This window comes from Canis lupus, chromosome 7 (assembly GCF_011100685.1).
Source record: "Canis lupus familiaris isolate Mischka breed German Shepherd chromosome 7, alternate assembly UU_Cfam_GSD_1.0, whole genome shotgun sequence".
In the NCBI taxonomy this organism is placed as follows: domain Eukaryota; kingdom Metazoa; phylum Chordata; class Mammalia; order Carnivora; family Canidae; genus Canis; species Canis lupus.
In genome coordinates, this window is record NC_049228.1 from 38,372,931 (window position 1) to 38,394,325 (window position 21,395).

The 21,395-nt window shown below is 48.1% G+C and overlaps 1 long non-coding RNA gene across 1 annotated transcript; it reads right to left on the bottom strand.

Moving 5' to 3' along the window:
- Positions 1–17,826: 17,826 nt before the first annotated feature.
- Positions 17,827–18,654, bottom strand: LOC111096894. The gene is made up of 2 exons (XR_005361671.1): positions 18,566–18,654; positions 17,827–18,105 (listed from the first exon to the last, which is right to left on the bottom strand). It is a non-coding gene; the product is annotated as an uncharacterized LOC111096894 (long non-coding RNA).
- Positions 18,655–21,395: the final 2,741 nt, after the last annotated feature.

Here is a 21,395-nt window from a genome sequence, read left to right on the forward strand (position 1 = left end):
GATTCCTTTCCAGAATAATTCTCAGCTCTGAGAGCTGGCTCAACCAGGCCTATTCCCTAGACCTCCTTTTAGCTGAAAAAAATAACAATTTTGCTGAAATCCACTTCCAAACTGTTTCCAGGCACCGTTCTAAGCACTTTACACATTTTCACTCATTTCACTCCAAGAAATTCATACAGCAACTGGAATGGCTCCTTTTGGCAAAGACTGGCATTGTGGCATTGGCAGGAGAAAGACAGGTTTTCTTCAAGTTCTATGTCTTTGAATGATGTCTTCACCTCTCTTAGCCTCAGGCTATGAAATTATAATACCTAATCCCATTTGTGTATGCATAAGGATTAAGTGAGAGAATATGTGGAAAGCACTCAATAAATGCCAACTGAGTGAGGAGGTTTTGCATCCCAAGTGATAGCCAACACAGGGGCGCCTTGGTGGCACGGTCAGCTGGGTGTCCAACTCTTGGTTTCGGCTCAGGTCATAATCTCAGCATCATGAGACCGAGTCCCACATGGGGCTGCACACTCAGTGCAGAATCTGCTTGAGATTCTCTCTCCCTCTGCCCTTCCCACTCATACTCTCTTTCTCCCAAATAAATAAATAAATCTTTAAAAAAAAAAAAAAAAAGGAAGAAGAAGAAAGAAAAAAAGCCAACACAAATTTCGCTTTTAGGATAAAAAAAGGAATTTATATGATGATTTTTGGATGTATCCACTTGGAGAGGCTGAATTTCAGTCCCCAGAATCCCCTTTCCCATTTGTTTCTGTTCCAGGTGGGCTACGGGTGATGATCCCTGTCAAGGGCTGGAGGACAGAAGGGAGGCCATGGCCGTTCAGTGGCAGATGTGCACCTCCCCCAAGGCGCTCAGTCAAATGCTAACATAGGTGCTGTGGTGGAGGAATTCTGCAGGTGTGGTTAGAGCCCCTAAGCCATTAACTGTAAGTGAGCCAAGCATGCTCCCTGCTCTTGGGATCTTCTTTCTTCGGTGTGACCTATGGATGTCTGGCTTTGACCTTGCCACGGCATTTCAGCCTGCTTGCGATCTTCCCACCCTGAGCACCTGCCCCGTGGATACCAGCTTAGCCAGCCCCTACAATTAACAAATCCATACCTCCATATACCTGTCTGCCTCTCTATCTATCATCTATATGATTCTGCTAGTTCTGCTTCTCTGGTTGAACACTAACTGCTATAATGGGCTCATGTGGCTGGAAGGTCCAAAGAAGGCTCAAATTATGTCAGTGAGTCATCTAATTAGTTAATACTTCTCTGTCTCTTTCTGTGTCTCTCTCAAGCTCTGTCTCCACTCTGCTGGCCTCCGCATGAGGCTTCATTCAGTCGACTGGTTCTCCCTATGTGGGGAGGAAGAAGATGGCCTCTGAACAGCTGGGACTCACATCTTCCCAGGCAAGCCCAGCAGAAAGACACATCTTTCTCTCCAAGGGTCCTCTTGGATCAGTCACTGTTGCCAGGGTACTGTGGCTGGATACTCAATTTGACCAGGCCTGTGATGAGGGGGATTCTAGAACTGATAGCCCCCTCCACCCTCAAGGATTGGGTAGAAGTACAGCCAGAACAGGGATGTGAGTATGCATGCTAGACAAACAGCCGTAGAGACGGCAGCCTATTCTGTATGACAGTGAGTGGGTTTCTGGATAATTAATCTTCTCAGCCACTGATCTTGACCTACAGGAGCCATGTGTTTGGACTTCCTTCCACAGGCTAACTTGCACTGACACATCCTCTGGTTGCCTTTCCCAGATGCAACATACTCCTGTGAAATCAAAGACAGAGCCCAGTCTGGCTGGTACCACATCTCACACCACTTTTTAAAAATATTTTATTTATTTATTCATGAGAGACACACAGAGAGAGGCAGAAACAGAGGCAGAGGCTGCCTGCAGGGAACCTGATGCAGGACTCAATCCCAAGACCCCAGGATCACAACCTGAGCCAAAGGCTCAACCACTGAGCCACCCAGGTGCCCCATCTCACACCACTCCTATACCCAGCTGTGTGATCTTGGTCAGAGCACATCATCTCCCTGTGCCTCCATTTACCCATTTGTGTAATGGAAATGGCCATGCCCAGCCTTCCCATTCCTGGAGACCAGGAGTGTGAACTTAGAACCACAAGTTAGAAGTGGAGGATTATTTCAGATCTTTCAATCTGGCGGTTCATATCTCTGCTCCCTCTAGGAATGGAACTTCTCATCCTCCTTCCCAAAAAGATGTTTGCCCTCCCCACTGTTCCCCTGGAGACCTAATGCTGTAATATTTGCAGAGGAACGTGATGACAGAAAGTTCATAAGGCCAAGGACAACAAGAGAAGTGAAGGCATGGGACAACCCATGGTCCCAGCTTCCCAACAAGAGGCACACTGGAGCCAGTGTGCTCTGCTGGACTCAGAGTGGTTCCTGTTCTAGAGGAGAGGCACCCCTCTCGGTGGGTGTCCTTTTGTCAATTTAACAGAGTGAGCATGATAGTAACGTTGGCAGTGGAGCAATAATAAGACCAGGCTGTCTAGATTTGGACACCAGCCATTTACAAAGATATTTGGAAAGCTGGTGCTCACAAGAAGTCACCCTCACAGGGACAGGTGACGGTGGCAGACCTAACCCATCCTGCAGGAAGCTGAGCTTGGGCACAGCATCTCTCTGTGGGGGGAGGACCCAGAACCCACTTGAGTGCCAGGGACACTATTACACCACCTTGCTCCTTGCCCTACCCGGTCTTCAAGGACCGAGGAGAGAATCATTACCACCCTGAATTCTGAGCCTCAATGACCTGAGAAAAACATTAGTTAAGAGGAGCTCCCGCGAGGGCAGGGAGGAGACGTCTGTCTCTTCAAGAGTCGCAAGACAGACAGAGCTGGGGTTCACCTTGGCAAGTCCTGCTTCTTATGCAAACAGTTTCACATTTTTCTAAAGTTGGTAAGGCTGCAGCTGCAGACCAGGTCACCAAGAAAAATGTGAAATGCTATTAGGAGAGAGAACAGGAAAGCCAGCAAAAGCCTTTCTGATCTAAAACCTGCTATAATTGGACAGATTTGCATTCTCCTTGGAGAACCAAGGACTCCTAGATCCCTGCACACTGAAGCTTGAGCCAAGTTCTGAGCTGCACCAGAGACAAAGGGGGCCTGTCCCAGCAGGCTTCTACCTACATGGGGCAGTACCCAGCTTACTGGGCAGAGGGGTTGTCCTTGGAGGGAATGGAGCAGCATGAAGCGCACCTGGGATACGTACTAGCTAGTAGTAGTGGTATGTAGTAGTAGCAGCGGCAGTAGTAGGTAGTAGTAATAATATGTAGTAGTAGTAAGAGTACATAGTATATAATAGTATATGGTAGTAGCATGTAGTAGCAGTGGTATGTAATCGTAGCAGCAACAGTTGTGGTATGTAGTAGTTGTTGTAGTATGTAATAGTATATTGTAGTATGTAGTAGTATATGCTGTGTAGTAGTATGTAGTAGTATATAAGTAACATGTGGTAGTATGTCATCATAGTAGTATGTGGTAGGTATACTAGTAGTGTGTAGCAATATGTAGTAGGATATAGTATGGAATAGTATGTAGAAGTATGTAGTAGTAGTGTTTGGTACAAGTATATGGTGATATATAGTAGTACTATGTAGTAGCTACTAATAGCATGTAGTAATAGTATGTGGTAGTATGGAATAGTAGTATGTTGTAATAGCATGTAGTGGTACCAGTACTATGTGGTAGTACCTCATGGCAGTATATGTAATAGTCATAATATGTAATATTACTAGTACTATATAGCAGTAGTATGTAGTAATGTGTTATAGTAGTAGTAATAGTAGGTAGTGGTAGTAGTAGAATGTAGTAGTCATAGTATAAAATACTAGTAGTACGTAGTAGTAGTCTGTAGTCCTAGTATGTTGTACTAGTACTATGTAGTGGCTCAGTATGGGAGCCATTAGCCACCTGTGTCTATGTAAAGTTAAATTAATTAAAATTCAGTAGTAAATTTATGCTTCAGTTACCCAGCTGCCCCGGCCACCATTCAAGTGCTCTGTGGCCACATGGGCCCAGTGCCTGCCATATTGGATGGCACACATGGAGACCATTTGCACCCTCTCAGGAAGTTTGGGTGGACAGCACTGAGTTAGAAATAACTGGGCTGCATGTGAGAGATGCAGCCTCAGACTTGCCTCACCAAGATGTTGGTTTATTTCTCTATTTCATAAAATTCTAGGTCAGTAAAGTAGCTCAGTTCTGCTAAGTGACCAGGACTGGCGATGCTCACATGGTGTCCTCTGCGTCAGGGAGCCCGGTTCCTTCTGTCTTGATGCTCTGCCATTCCTGGGATGTTCCCCTATCCACGTGGCTGGAACGGCGCACCAGCCAGGGGAGGGGGAAGGAGAGCACACTCCCTCCTTTGCAAGGCACCCCTGGGCTGTGCCTCCATCACTCCCACTGGTCTCTGCTGGGCATAAACTGTCACATGGTCTCGTCCAATGATGAGGGAGGCTGGGAACCCTTCTGCTGGTGGGTGAAGAGGAGCCCATGGGGGGGGGCACACAGCAGCCCCTCCCTGGCAGTTCCGACAGCAAGAGCCCATGCCCACCAGCCCTGTGTTCCTGCAGCTGTTCTGTGTGTTGCCGTTCTCTCCCCTTCCTTCCATCCCTTGCCCCCCTGCACCCTTTCTGTGTAGCGGGCCCCGCATCCAGCTGTTCCACACATTTGCTCTCCCTTTACCTTCGCGGCCACCCTGTGAACAAGGCATTCCTTGTGCCCACTTCACAGACGGACATGTCGTGGCTCAGCAGAGTGAAGTAACGAGAGGGGCCACATGGGTCCCGGAGCTCTCCCTCGTGTTTACACGGTCCACTTGTACTGCCTTCCTACCTGCCCTGGGGCCCCCTGCCTCCCATCCCCAGGGTTCCTGCCACCCCTCTCTCCTGCACTCCAGCTCCCCCTCCACCAGCCTGCTGGCTGGCCTTCTGTCCCATGTCCAAACAGCAGGCCAGCCTCACTTGGCCTGCCGCTTACCAGTTCCACGCTGCTCCTAATAAATCCATCAAGTTGTAATCAATCTATAGATCAGCTCTCCTGATTACATCTGGTGGAGATTAGGTTTGCGTATTTACAGCCAAAGACTCAGGCAATAAAGCACAGTGACAGGACAAATGAGGTGACCTCAGAATACCTGACCTCTTCTTCCCCTGGGGTCTGTCTGGCCAGGCCCTGGCCACAGGTGACTGGCTACCTGCTGTTCTCCTCCCCACCTGTCCCCAAGGCTAAAGGCTGTGGGGGTCACAACAGACATCTGGCCTCAGGCTGGAAGTCAGGACCCTAAAGGTCACAGAGAAGAAGGTCTCTGGGGGGGACAAGACTTGTGCGGAGCATCATCCTCCCACTCAGGAGAACCCTTCCTCCTCCGTAGGTAATAATTCTTTCCCTCCACTTGGGTACAGGGGCAGCAGAGGCCCTCTGAGAGCTGGCCAGCCCGGAACTAGTCTGGAAACTCTGCATTTGGTCTGGGCTATTCCCAACCAAACAGGAAGGGACCGCAGACAGCAGGGGGACACAGCAGTGGGTTAGGGACCAGAGCGGGGCCGGGGGAGGGGGGTGGGAGGCACACTTGTGCTAGGAGGACAGATGAGAAGATACTTTGGAAACTAAAAATCAGCCTCTTTCCCCTCTCCCTCTCCAGAAGCAGGCTGCCTGGTTGAGGCAGGCACCCTGACCACTCACCCGGCCCTCCTGTGAGGCCCCTTGCCATCCAGCTTGGACCTCTGGAGCCTTCTGCCCCACCCCCACCCTCTTCCCTGCAACACCCCCACTCCCAGGCTGTAAACAGAGGCTGCACACCCTGAGTGTTCGTTCAATGTGAACTGACTTCGCCCACTCATGCAGGCACCAATCAATTCATATGTCTCCGCGATTTCCTCACTCAGCTTCCCGGAGTCCCCCAAGCCATTCCTGTCTTCTCGGAAGCTGTGGGTGTCCTAGAACCGATGAGTCGCCAGAGGATGAGAGGAGCCAGGGAGAAGAAAGGAGAGAACTGGGTTTGGGAGGTGGGAGTAAAGAGACAGAGAGGGTGGGTGCCTTCCACCCTAAAGGTAATCCATGCCAGGGCATGAGGTGGCTCCTGCACCCTTACACTCACTCACCTCTGGCAATCAGAGTGGAATGGATGATGGGGATGAAGGCGCGCGCCTCTCGTGAAAAGCATGGTGTGATGTGTAGACTTGTCGAATCACTATAGTCTACACCTGAGCCTGATGTAACACTTAACTAGAGTGGGGTTAATAGAAGGGAAGGGAGGAGGGAGAGTAGAGGGAAGGAACTGTAGGGGCGCCTGGGTGGCTCCGTGGCTGAGCATCTGCCTTCGGCTCAGGTCATGATCCCAGGGTCCTGGGATCGAGTCCCGCATCACACTCCCCGCAGGGAACCTGCTTCTCCCTCTGCCTGTGTCTCTGCCTCTCTGTGTGTCTTTCATGAATGAATGAATGAATGAATGAATGAATGAATGAATGAATAAATAAATAAATAAATAAATAAATAAATAAATAAATAAAACCTTTGAAAGAAAGAACTGTAAAATGAAACGAAGAGAAGCAATCAACCACAAAGCCGCCCACCTAGAAGGCAGGGGCTGCCAGCCCCAGACCTCCTCTCCTCACTGAAGACGTGTGTCATGCGGAGACGAAACCCTGTGTCTTCTTACTGACCTGCCTCCAAGTGTCTCAACTGAACTCCCTCTGGCCCTAAAACCGGGCAGCTTGGCCTGGTACCCCCGACCCTGCCAGTGACCCCTTCAGCTGGGCTCCCAGTGCCTCCAGGGGCAGCAGGCCAGGGCCAGGGCCACTCTACAGAGTTGTGTGGTCTCATGTCTCCTGTGATGACACATGGGGACACGAAGCTCTGTGATTCTGGTAGGCACCACAGACTGGTCTCTCCTGGCGTTCGGTTCATGGGCGTGGGTTAGTTTGTTTCCCTCCTAGGCAGGCAGCTCTTATGTCAGTACCTCCCAGGCTTCTGGGGGGCCCTGGGGCTGCCTGCCACAAATGGCCTCCCAGGAAGCCCTTGGACTGTGCCCAGGGGCAGCTCCTCCTGCCCGGTGCCCAACCGCCCCCCCCACTCCAGGACCCCTGGGAGCTGCAGTTTAGGGATGGGTACCAGAGACACTTGCATTTGCAACCCAGGCCCATGGTGAGCAGTGTCATGTCTGACACTCCATGGAAGACGATCCTACTCCTGCCTCTCACCAACCATGTGACATGGAGCAAAGGACAGAGACTCTCAGGGACTCAGTTTCCATACCTTAAAGACAAGGACAACAACAGTACCCAGCTTGTAAAGTCGGCATGAGGACTTCCTCGAGAGGACTCAGCACGATGGCTGCACATAGTAAGTGCTCAATAAATGGTACTGCAAGGTTGTAGGAAATATATATATATTTCTCTGCCCCCGGCTCCTATAACCCTGTAATAAGGGTTCTTTGACCTCCATTTGTGACTCAGGGCTCCTGAAACCCTTGTCAACTTCTTGGGTGACAGGAGAGTCTTTTGACTGCCATTAAGAGGAATGACTTGACCACAGGGGAGGGGACACACCCCACCTCCACCGAGACAGAAGCTCTTGGGATTGGGACCCTCCCAGACTTCACCCTATGTACCCCTGCATTGGGCTATTCATCTCTTTTACATCCTTTAATATACTGGTAAACATATTTCCCAAGTTCTGTGAACTGTTCTAGCAATGAGGGGGTCCTTGGAACCTCTGATCTATAACGGGTTGGTCAGAAGCCTAGGTGACAGCCTGGACTTGCAATGTGTCCCAAGTGGACGTGGGGATGGGGGGCGATCTTGTGGGACCGAGCCCTGCAGGGCATGATGCAATCTCTGGGTCGACAGCATACTGAGCCATGTCATAGGACACACAGTTGGTGTTGCATTCGAGGACCAGAAGTGGCAGAAGTATGTGTTCAGCATGAGTAGAAAAGGAGAAACACGGGGAAGAAACAGGGAAGGGAGGACTCGGTTTTTCCATACACAGGAAGGTAGAAAACTGAGTTTCTCCTTTCTGGGTACGTATTACCACTGTCAACACAAACACTTTATGGAGTAGACTAGGACAATTCCCTTGGTACCAGCTTGTCATCTCATTTGCAAAGCAGAGACACATGGAGTGAAGGGGGTTTATCAGGCTAGTTGTCTTCTGGGGTGGCGGTAGGAGGGAAGCATGCCCCCAGAACCTTCCGAGAGATGACCTCATAGAGTCACTAAGTAGGTGGGCATCTAAACCCATTACCAGCTGAGAAGAGCAATCTGGAGGAGCTGGGCATGTGGAGGAAGGCAGGGAGCAGAGGGCCCAGCATGCAGGGAGAGGAATTAGGGGTCTGGAGCCTGGGGGTTTCCCAAAGAGGATGTGAGGGATGCAGCCTGGAAGGCCTCCACGATTTCCATCCCCTGTTGTTCACACCCCTTCCTTTGAGCCTGGGTGGAACATGTGACTTATTCTAGCCAATAGAACATGGCAACCTTAGAGTGATTTTGCCGATGTAATTAAGGTGCCAAATCAGTTGATTTTGAGTTAAAGAGAGGTTGCCCTGGATGGGCCTGACCTAATCAGGTGAAAGCCCTTCCAGGAAGACAGGGCCCTCCCCAAGGTGAGAAGCTCTTCCTGTAGGCTTGATGAAGCCCAAGGCCATGTCAAGGAGGCCCACATGGCAGGGAGCTGAAGACAGCCTCCAGCCAAAGCCAGCAAAAAGCAGGAGCCCTCAGTCACACAGCTGCCAGGAGAGAAAATCCTTACAGCTCCAGAGAGAAGGAGAGGAGGTAACATGCAAATTGCAGCTGGTGAGCCCCCAAGCAAAGGACTCAGGCCAGTGGAGCCCAGGCTCCTGACCCACCAACACTATGAGAGAATAACGTGTGCTGGTTCGTGTCCTCAAACTTGTGGCCATCTGTGATAGCGATAGAAAACGTAAGGGAGGGAAGGCTGCCTGGGGTGTGGGGTGGGGGGGCCGCCTGGGGTGGGGAGAGGACCTGGGGCAGGGGGGTGACCTGGGGGGGGCAGCCTGGGGCAGGAGGCAGCCCAGGGCAGGGGGTGACCTAGGGCAGGAGGGCAGCCCGTGGCAGGAGGCGGCCCCAGGGCAAGAGGACGGCCCAGGGCAGAGGGTGACACCTGGGGCAGGGAGACAGCCTGGGGCAGGAGGCCTAACCCTGACCACCTTGCTGACCCTCCTCTATTTCTGTCTTGAGGTGGAAAGAGCCCATGTCTGTGGGATCTGCTCCCCTGAAAGCTTTCTCCCGAACTGCAGTGAGGAGGGTGTCCTCCCTGCATCGCGCTGGGCCGTAGGGGAAGATCCCATCAGATCTGGCCTGGTGCCCTGCCCCTCCCTCGGCACTCCCAGGGGTGGCCACCCTGGCATCCCTCCTGCCTGTGTCCCCCAGGGTCGGCCAGGACAAGAAGGGCCACCTACTCACTCGACTGTCATCCATGAGAACACAATTCACAGAGATGAGTCCCTATGATTTCAGCCCCTGAGCTCTTTCCCACTGCAGGCCAAGATCCCTGCTGCCCCCTCTCCCCCAGCAAGTGCCCTGACACAGGGACCCGCCAGCTGGGAGGCGATGTGCTTGGCCTGCCACAAAGGGCAGCAAACAGACCAGGTTCAAAGGAACTTATGGTCATTTGGTCCAGCCCCCCGCCAACTCAGTCCATCCCCACCAAGAGGTACTCCAGGCTCTCTTTGGATGCTTCCCAAGACAAGGAACTCATTATCTTACAAAGCAGACATCGGCTTGCTGAGCAGCTCCCATGAAAGCTCTCCATCTCCCACTGGCCCTGCCTCTGGGTCTCAGGAGTGAGTCCTCTATGGCCTATACTATGAGCTCCCCACTGTCCTCAGAGGTGTAGACTGCTACACGGTGGCCCAGGGACCCATGCCTCCCAGGATCATGGCCTGCAAGTTCCCCTGGCTCATGACTCCCAGTCTGGCCATGTAACCTGCTTTGGCCACTAGGATATTAGCTGGCATGAGGCCTGACAAGCCCTCACAAACTGGGGTTTGCTCCTTAGAAAGTCCCTTCTCGAATGCCAGCTGCCATGCTGGGGACTCAAGGTAGGGGTTGAATGGTGCAAGGCCATGTGTGAGGGGGTGGGGAGATGAGAAGCCACCATGGCCATGCCAGCCACAGGTGGGCCCCAGTGGGACACCAGTGCTTGAGTCACCCCAGCAACCACCCGACTGGGCCCAGCCAGCCTACAGAATCAGAAGAAATAATAAATTGTTATTTTAACCCACTGCATTTCAAAGTGGGTTGTTTTGCTGTGATAGATACTACTGAAAAGCACTGATAGGCTTTTTCTAGGAGCAAGTTTCCGGATCGTATGGCCGGCTGAGCATTTTCAACCCAGGTCAGCCACTTGCAAAGAAAACAGATCAGCTGGCTCAGCTGGGAGGGAGGTGACGTCTTTACTGGGAACACTGGGAGCCCTGCCACTTAAAATTTGAATCTGAAGAAGCCAGTCAGAGATGGGGAGGATGTGGGAGCTGTTGGCTTAAGCAAGTCAGAGAGGCCTGGCCGGTTGACAGATTATCCAGAACAGCTTGGTTCTCTGCACCAAATGGAATTATGGTTCAGTTCAAGTTCTTTGCCGCTTCTAAATTACTTCTTATTTTATTACCCTACAAACTGCCAGCCAGACATGCGTGAATGCTGTTTTGGATATTCTGGTTGTTCCCCAGAACTGTGAGGGTTCAAATCATGCACCATCCCCAGGGGTTTGGGAAGAGATGCTGTTTCTTTCAAAAAAAAAAAAAAAAGAAGAAGAAGAAGAAGAAGAAGAAGAAGGAGGAGGAGGAGGAGGAGGAGGAGGAAGAGGTGGTTTGGGTACATTTTTGTGGTAATGGATTCAGAAGTAAAAACACAGCAAGATCAGTGGAGGTCTGTAAGAGCATCATGAACAGGGAGATTTAGTGTGAAATGTTCTGGAAAGAACATTGGCCCAGCCTCCAGAAGCATGCTTGGAGCACCCACAGCCCCTACCTCCCTGGAGCTCAGTGTTGATGAGGAGAGCGGGACAGGTGAGCCAACAGGTGCCAGGTGGTACAACAACCAGTGAGTCTCAGGCCAGAGCAGGACCTAGGGGAAGCTCTGTCTGAGTGGAGAGCTAATGGGCCAATAGAGCAATCCAAAAGGGAGGAAGGACACTGAGTGGAAGAGTTTACTTGTTCCTGATTCGTATGTGTCCATCTCTTCATCCTTAAAATTAGAGAACCATCTTATTCCGGTGGGCAGCATCTGGCTAAGAGACGGCATTTCCCAGCCCCCCTCGTGGCTAATAGCGAATGAGATATACATGGAAGTGTATAGGGTTTCTTAGAAGGAGTCCTGTCTCACCTAAGAGATGCAGCCTGGTTCCTCCATTTTCCCGCCTTGAACATGGACCCGATGGCCTGAACTCCAGCAGCCATTTTGTACCGCGAAGTGAACCTCAGGAGGGAAGCTAACTGCCAAGAACGACAGGGCAGAAAGCTGAAAGGAGCCTGCGTCCGGGGCAGCCGTGGAGCAGCACCAGCCCTGGAGAGCCTTCCTTCCAGCTGCTTTCACATGTGAAAGGGTAAAGGTCGCATTTAAACTACCTGTGTGGCTGGGAGCCTACCTCTCTCTCTCTCTCTCTCTCTCTCTCTCTCTCTCTGTGTGTCTCTCATGAATAAATAAATAAAATCTTTTAAAAAATAATAACAAAATATTAACCACCTGTGTGTTGGTGTTGTCATGTACGGCTACACCCAGCCCCGACTGATACAGCCTCCTGTGCGGGGGCCCAGCGGGGAGAGAGCCCGAGGAGTGGTCCTCTGTCCACAGAGTGTGAGTGTCCACAGAGGGGGGTGAGGAGCCGGAGAGGGAGGTGGGATCACACTGGAGCTCTCGGGCCAACAGGGCGCAGTGGGGCCTGGAAATTGCTGGCCCTGATGAAAGGGTTTTATTTTGTTTTTTGGGTTTTTTTTTTTAAGATTTTATTTATTCATTGAGAGACAGAGAGAGGCAGAGACACAGTCAGAGGGAGAAGCAGGCTCCCCTCAGGGAGCCTGATGTGGGACTTAATCCCAGGACCCTGGGATCACGCCCTGAGTGGAACGCAGACGCTCAACCACTGAGCCACCCAGGTGCCCTTACTTCCAGTCTTCATGTCCCTCCTCTTCTCTGGTCCTGCAGAACCGCCCACATGCTTGAGGATAGTAAACCTTGTGATGGAGGGGTCCTGGTCTCACTCCTGGATCTAAAGAAAATGCATCTATTTTTCCCCTTACAAGGATCTTATGTTAGTGTTTTATAGATACCTGTTATCAAAGAACTTGACCTGTATTCCTTAGAAAATTTTTAGCATGAATCATGTTCAAATTTATCAAAAATAAATCTATTGCATAGACTGAGCTGATTAGATGGCTTTTCCCCTTTAGTCTGCTACTAGGGTAAAGTTATATCTGCAGTTTTCTGGTGTTGAACTGTCCCAAACCTCCAGGATAAACCTAACTTACATGTAGTGTATTATTTAATGCTGTGTTGGTGTTTTATTTACCAATATTTTATTTAGTGTTTTTGTATCTATATTCTTGAGTGAGATGGGCCCATAATTTTCCTTCTGATAAAGTCTTTGGGTTTAGTGTCAGCATCAGCGGAGGAAGGTACTAGCATTCAGCTTTAATCTCTTTGCACAGAAATCCCTGAAAGCTCGTTTTCTAAGAAGATTTTATTTATTCATGAGAGACACAGAGAGAGGTAGAGACATAGCAGAGGGAGAAGCAGGCTTCCCTGTAAGGAGCCTGATATGGGACTCGATTCCGAGACCCAAGGATCATGCTCCGAGCCAAAGGCAGACGCTCAACTGCTGAGCCACCCAGGCATCCCTCATTTTTAATAAGTAATCAATGACAGCTGGTGAGGAGTGCTTTGTTTCCCTAAGCATTTAAATATCAAGTCCTTAAAACTTATTTTTGTAGCGTATTCTTGTGGGTCGACATCATAGTCACCAAAATGTAAAAATCTGTCTTATTTTTTTTTTTAGATTTTATCTATTCAAGAGAAGAGAGAGAGAGCATGAGTTAGGGGAGGGCAGAGGGAGAGGAAGAAGCGACTCGGCACTGAGCAGGGAGCCCAACACGGGACTCAATCCCAGGACCCCGAGATCATGACCTGAGCCCAGAGCAGACGCTTAACCACTGAGGCACCTAGGTACCCTCTGTCTTGTTTCTTTAAAAAGGCCTGGGGAGTACCTGGGGGGCTCAGCAGTTGAGCGTTTGCCTTCGGCAAACGAGAGTCCCACATAGGGCTTCTCGCAGGGAGCCTGCTTCTCCCTCTGCGCATCTCTCATGAATAAATAAATAAAATGTTAAAAGAAAAAAATAAAAAGACCTGGATACGTTTCTGGTTCTATTCCCCCAGCACCTTCCCTCTTTGACTCCTCAGAGTGATCCACGGGTGTCCCACACACCTGTGAGACTTTGCCAGCACCCCACGGCCTGGCAGGTGGCTCCTGAAAGCCCAGAGCTGGCTGGATCTGACAGGTGGGTTTAGGCAAAGCGCAGAAGGCTGCCGAGTTTCTTAGGAGAAAGTTCGTGTACAGCAAAGTTATCCCAAGTTGTGGGCTCCTAGGTGAAGGCGCTACGGTCATCATTGACATGCAACTTTCTCAATTTGCTTCTGAGCTGGCAACTCCGGGTGCAAGCACTCAGCACTATGTGTCCCTGCTGATAGGTGCTGCTCGGCTCGGGCGGCTCCCCGGGCAGGGCCCTGCCTCCAGCAGCTCTGCGGTCCTCCCAGCCCCGCGGCCCCAGTGAGAGGCTCCGGGAAGCCCTCCAGGCCGTGAAGTCCAAGAGCAGGAAAACACCTGCACCTGTGCCGCCTCCCGCCCTGCACCCAGGGCATTGCTGGCTTCCCTCCTCTCATCTCCAGCAGCACAAACCTAAGCCACACAGGCCACCTGATCCCCCCTGCCCGCTCCCTCGTGGAAAGCCAGGGGGCCCCATGTGCTGGCAACCAAGCCAGGCTCCGCTTGGGACTCCACACAGCGACTCAGCACGACCTAAGGGGTTCCTGAAGTCCGAGGAGTCGTATCATGAGGTGGCTGGTCCCCTAGAGAGAAAGGCTTGTGCTTTTTTTCCTCTTGCCCTTTCTTTCCTTTCATACTAGAAGGAGAGAAGAAAAGAAAGTAGGAAGGGAGAGAAGAGAGAAGGGAGGAGGGAGGGAAATGACAGAGGAGAGAAACATGGGAAAGTTTTAAAAAGAGAAATTTGGGACACCTGGGGGGCTTAGTTGATAAACATCTGACTCTTGGGGCACCTGGGTGGCTCAGTGGTTGAGTGTCTGCCTTTGACTCAGGTCATGATCCTGGACTCCTGGAATAGAGTCCTGTATGGGGGTCCCTGCAAGGAGCCTGCTCCTCTCTCTGCCTGTGTCTCTGCTTCTCTCTGTGTCTCTCATGAATAAATACATTTTTAAAAAATCTGACTCTTGATATTTGGCTCAGGTCATAATCTTAGGGTCATGAGATGGAGCCCTGCATCAGGCTCTGCCCTCAATGGGGAGTCTGCTTGGGATTCTCTCTCTGCCCTTCCCCCTGCTCACACACGAATTCTCTCTCTCTAGCCCTCTAAAAGAAGAGAGAAAGAGAAATAACCCATGGTTCTTCTACTCAGAGACAGCTGGTATTAATACTTGAAGGAACAGGGGTGCCTGGGCAGCTCAATCACTTAAGTACCTGCCTTCTGCTCAGGTTATGATCCTGGGGTCCCTGCTTGGTGGGAAGTCTGCTTCTTCCTCTGCCTCTGTGAGCTCTCTGACTCTCTCTCTCAAATAAATAAATAAAATCTTTTAAGAAAATATTTGGAGGAACAATCATGCCTCACCTAATGTCTTTTAATTTTTCCCAATTAAGAAAATAGAAGTAAATAAACAGGGCTTCAACAAAATGGCCATCATCAACACAGAAGCATTCCCAGTAAAAGAACTGGCCTCCTGCCATCCTGGGGCACCTGGGTGGCTCAGTGGTTGAGCATCTGTCTTTGGCTCAGGTCATGACCCCAGAGTCCTGGGATTGGGTTCCGCATCGAGCTCCCTGCATGGAGCCTCCTTTTCCCTCTGCCTATATCGCTGCCTCTCTCTGTGTGTCTCTCATGAGTAAATAAATTAAAAATTAAAAAATTAAAAATAAAATCTTAAAAAAAAAAAAAGAACTGTACTCTTTAACCTGGTATCAGAATTCTCCCCCAAAATAGCTCTCTTGAACTACTTGTAGGGGGTAGGGTGGGGAGAGGCCCCCTCTCTCTGTCTTATACTTTCAAAACCAGCTCTTTAATATCTGTAATTCTCCCCGGTCACATTCGTATCTGAGAGATGATAAATGTATTATGCAGCGTCTCCAGCAGCCTCACAAAGGGAAGGGACGAGTCAAAAACCATTGTGGCAGATTGGAGACAGTGGCAAATCCTTGCATCCGCCAGAAGTCTCATGTTGAAGTCCTAACTCTCAGCATCCCAGGACACAACTGGTTTGGAGACAGGGCCTTTAAAGAGATGATTCAGTCCAAATGAGGTCAAGAGGGTAGGCCCTCCTCCAGTGTGAAGGGCCCCTGGAGGAGGAGGGAATCTGGGCCCCAGGGAGAGACACCAGGAACGTGAGGACACAGGGGAGAGACCATGTCAGAAGGGATTCATCTGTAAGGCAAGGAGAGAGGCTCAGAAGAAACCAAGCCTGCTGGCTCCCTGGACTTGGCCTTCCAGCCTCTGGAACTGTGAGGAAGTGAATTGCTGTCATTAGGTGTTTTGTTATGGCTGCTCTAGCGGATCGTATGCTGGCTGTGCAGCCCTGGGCAAGTCACTCAGCCTTTCTGAATCTCTCCTATCCATCTGCAGCCTGGGTCATCACAAAGATGAGTACCCATGGGCAACACCATGATCTCCAGTATACATTAAGTGATCAGTGCAAGGTGCAGAGTCATGCAACTAGAATGCTTCCCTCTGCATTAAAAAAAAAAAAAAAAAAGTTTTGATTATCTACTGCTGCATAACATAACAAACCATCCCAAAACTTAGTGGCTCAGCACATCAACAAAGATTAATTCTCTCTCATGAACCTATGGTGCTGCTGGCATCAGATGGTGGTGGGGCTAGACCAGCCAAGGTGACTCACACACATGCCTGGTGCGTTGGCAGGGAGGGCTGGGAGGCTGGGGCCTCTCTGTCTCCACACGGCTAGCTTGGGCTTTCACACTTGGCAGCTGAATCCTAAATCCCAAGGGTGAGCTTACCAAGGAGGAAATGAAAGTTGCCAGTTGGCAGAGCATCCCTTGCCCTCATTCTATTGGTTAAAGCAGCCACAGAACCAAACCAGGTCAAAGGGGAAGAGAAATACTGGGAAGAGTGACAATATGAATACATACTTGCTTATGGTTTTTTTTAAATTAATGAATAGATAAACTAAATAATAAAAATCCCTTGTGTTAGTAAAAGTTACGTAAGCAGGGTGAGAGAGCAGGATGCAGGAGCTAGAGATGGAAGCCAGACTTCTCAGAATATATCCTGTTATATAGTTTTGACTTAGAATCTATAATTTCAAAAACTAAACATGGCAATATACCTAAAACTAACATAACACTGTATGTTAATATTGCTTGAATAAAAAACTAAAAGTGGAAAAAATGGCAAAAAAAAAAAAAAACAAGTCTTAAGAATTGAAAACAGGTGGGGCACCTGTGTGGCATAGACAGTTGAGCATCTGACTCTTGGTTTTGGCTCAGGTTGTGATCTCAGGGTCATGGGATTCAGCCCTACGTCTGCTTGAGATTCTCTCTCCCTTTGCCCCTCTCATTCATGTTCTCTCACACTCTCTCTAAAATAAGTAAATATTTTTTTAAAAAATTAAAAACAGGGGCACCTGGCTGGCTCAGTTAGGGAAATGTGCAACTCTTGATCTCAAGGTTGTGAGTTCAAGCCCCATACTGGGAGTAGAGATTACTTTTAAAAATTCTTTAATTTAAAAAAACTGATGGGACACCCAGGTGGCTAACCATTTTAGCACCTGCCTTTGGCCCAGGGCATGTTTTTGGAGAACCGGGATCGAGTCCCACGTCAGGTTCCCTGCATGGAGCCTGCTCCTCCCTCTGCCTATGTCTCTGCCTCTCTCTCTGTGTCTCTCATAAATAAATAAATAAAATCTTTTTAAAAAATGAAAATTAAAAAGTTAAAAAACTGAAAACAAAAGGAAAGAAATTTACCTCACTGCTTATCAAGTCACTAGCTTAATAACACAGAGAAAATAATTATTCAGATGACTTTAGAATGTGGAATTACAATTATACAGTCTTGGTGGCATATATTCTAAGGACAAAACAGACCACAAAGAAATTTTATACTGTACTCAGCAATCTTACTGTTAGCCCAATATGCATATAGCTATTTTGAAACTATTATAGTTATATTGTGGAACAAGTCAAACAAGCAATTGTGTTGAATTCATTAAAAACCAAGCTGATTTTCAGCAAAGAGAAAAGAAATGAAAACATAAATTCAACAAAGTTAAGTAAAGAGCCTGTAATCTTACATTTGAATTGGAAATAATCACTATGAACTCATAATTTTTCCTTTAAAAAATATGAGAATAAAACCATTATATTTGAATTAAATTGGCATACATTTCAAAACCAAACAAAATCTATGATGGTAGAAATCAGGCAGATAGTCTTCCTTGTGAGGAGATAGTGCCTGGGAGGGGAGATTAGGGGACTTTCCAGGTACTCATCATCTATCTCATGATCTGGATACTGATTAAAGAAACATTCTCACTCTATGTGAAAAGTCATCAAGTTTAATGTTTATGATTTATTCACTTTCCTGTTAGAGGTGCTTTGCTTCAATGAAAAGTTTAATTGAAAACAAATAAAACCGTGGGCTCCAAGTGCTGTCAGGTCTGCAGGTAATGATGACCCAGCAGCAGTAACGACCACCAGTAACTAGCTCAGGTTCTCTAAATACCATTTTCTCCCAGAGTAATGCAGGTTCCTTGGAGAAACTGCCAATTCTAGGTCTGGGGCAGGAAATGCCCAAGAGGAGCTTGGGGTACTGTGTTGTACCTGAAAAAAAGGAAGCCCTGTGTTCACATCAGAAGGGCAGAATATGTACCTACCAACCTGAGCAGAGACGATCTGAACAACACAAAACAATAATAATTGCAGTAGATTGGAGGTGTCACATATATAAAAACCTGATTGTCCAAATGTTACCAGGTCAAATTCAAGGCTGCTAGGGTAAATCTTCACTCTGAAAATTGACTAAAAGGAGAGAAATGTTTCTTCATAAAAGGTTACCTCAGATAACAAATTGGAAGAAATGATAGAATGGAAAAATCATTATTTTGTAACCTACAAGGAAATCATGAATCTAAGCTGCCTAAGCCCATCTCGCAGGTATGACCTGAAGCCACTTGACGAGACAAATCGGACCCTGTGCCTCCTGCTGGGATGCGGGATTTGACCAAGTAACATTTGGGCACACAAGTTTTTATATGTGTGATGCCTCCACTGATCAACACACCCCTTCCTCCAGGAGATCTGTCCCCAGTCTTCATACAGCTCTGCCTAAGTAACACTCAGAGAAAGTATGAAACATGGAAGAACAAGTCAAATGACATCATAAGGAAGCATTCATTCCAAATCAGAATACATTCTACAGGGCAGATAGCCCAGGGTCTCTAAGTAAGGAAAGTAAAAAAGTGGAGGGGTCCAAGGACACTTAACGAGGGAATGAATCTGCAGACCTTGGGTGGCTGCTGATTGGGACAAATCAGCTGGTTTAGATAATTGCATAATATAATGGCAGAAGTTAATTTATGCTAGTATGATAATGATACGATGTTATATCTTAACACAAGAACATATAAAATCAGTTCAAAATGACTAAGATCATTTATGATCAAAATGTCATGACATCTAGGATTCTTTTTTTACAAATATTGTTTATCTTTTTTAAAGATTTTATTTATCCATTCATGAGAAACAAAGACAAACAGGCAGAGGGAGAAGCAGACTCCATGCAGAGAGCCCGACATAGGACTCGACCCCCGGTCTCCAGGATCAGGCCCTGGGCTGAAGGCGGTGCTAAACCACCGAGCCACCACCGGGGCTGCCAGACATCTAGGATTTCTTTAAAATACTCCAGTAAACAGGGACGCCTGGGTGGCTCAGTCGGTTGGGTGTATGACTCTTGGTTTTGGCTCAGGTCATAATCTCAGGGTTGTGAGATCAAGCCCTGTATTGGGCCCTGGGCTCAGTGCAGAGTCTGCTTGAGATTCTCTCTCTGCTTCTTCTCCCCTTCCCCACCGCTCATGCACACTCTCTCTCCGTAAACAAATAAAATCTTTAAAATAAATAAAATAAAATATTCCAGGAAACAAATGAGCAAGCAGCCAAGTGGGCAGAACAGAGGAAACAGGATTGGCCATGAGTTCGGAGATGGATACACAGGGGTTCCTTACTATTCTCTCTTTTGTGTGTAGGTATGTTTCAACTTTTCTCATGAGAAAAAAGAGGTGATGTAGATACAGCGGTAAGTTCCATCATCTGGAAGAGCAAGGCAGCTTCCGGATTCTGGATCTAGGATGGAGATGGCAGCCTCCTGCATTGGTGCCCAGGGGCGGGGCTCAGCTCTGGACATCCTCCAGCCCAGGACACGACCGACCAACCCCAGAGGGCAGGGCATGGGGGAGGGGGACCGTGAAGGAGACTAAGTGCCCCAGAGGGTGATGGGTAAAGCACTGAACTGACTGACCACTCATGTGAACCTCTCTCTCTCTCTATCTCATACACACGCACACACACATAGATTGCTTATATTGATGACATGATACTCTACATAGAAAACCCAAAAGCCTCCACCCCAAGATTGCTAGAATTCATACAGCAATTTGGTTGCGTGGCAGGATACAAAACCAATGCCCAGAAATCAGTGGCATTTCTATACACTAACAATGAGACTGAAGAAAGAGAAATTAAGGAGTCAATCCCATTTACAATTGCACCCAAAAGCATAAGATACCTAGGAATAAACCTAACCAAAGAGGTAAAGGATCTATACCCTAAAAACTATAGAACACTTCTGAAAGAAATTGAGGAAGACACAAAGAGATGGAAAAATATTCCATGCTCATGGATTGGCAGAATTAATATTGTGAAAATGTCAATGTTACCCAGGGCAATTTACACGTTTAATGCAATCCCTATCAAAATACCATGGACTTTCTTCAGAGAGTTGGAACAAATTATTTTAAGATTTGTGTGGAATCAGAAAAGACCCAAAATAGCCAGGGGAATTTTAAAAAGAAAACCATGTCTGAGGGCATCACAATGCCAGATTTCAGGTTGTACTACAAAGCTGTGGTCATCAAGACAGTGTGGTACTGGCACAAAAACAGACACATAGATCAATGGAACAGAATAGAGAACCCAGAAGTGGACCCTCAACTTTATGGTCAACTAATATTCGATAAAGGAGGAAAGACTATCCATTGGAAGAAAGTCTCTTCAATAAATGTTGCTGGGGAAATTGGACATCCACATGCAGAAGAATGAAACTAGACCACTCTCTTGCACCATACACAAAGATAAACTCAAAATGGATGAAAGATCTAAATGTGAGACAAGAGTCCATCAAAATCCTAGAGAAGAATACAGGCAACACCCTTTTTGAACTCGGCCACAGTAACTTCTTGCAAGATACATCCACAAAGGCAAAAGAAACAAAAGCAAAAATGAACTATTGGGACTTCATCAAGATAAGAAGCTTTTGCACAGCAAAGGATACAGTCAACAAAACTAAAAGACAACCTACAGAATGGGAGAAGATATTTGCAAATGACGTATCAGATAAAGGGCTAGTTTCCAAGATCTATAAAGAACTTATTAAACTCAACACCAAAGAAACAAACAATCCGATCATGAAATGGGCAAAAGACATGAAGAGAAATCTCACAGAGGAAGACATAGACATGGCCAACATGCACATGAGAAAATGCTCCGCATCACTTGCCATCAGGGAAATACAAATCAAAACCACAATGAGATACCACCTCACACCAGTGAGAATGGGGAAAATTAACAAGGCAGGAAACCACAAATGTTGGAGAGGATGCGGAGAAAAGGGAACCCTCTTACACTGTTGGTGGGAATGTGAACTGGTGCAGCCACTCTGGAAAACTGTGTGGAGGTTCCTCAAAGAGTTGAAAATAGACCTGCCCTACGACCCAGCAATTGCACTGCTGGGGATTTACCCCAAAGATACAGATGCAGTGAAATGCCGGGACACCTGCACCCCGATGTTTATAGCAGCAATGGCCACAATAGCCAAACTGTGGAAGGAGCCTCAGTGT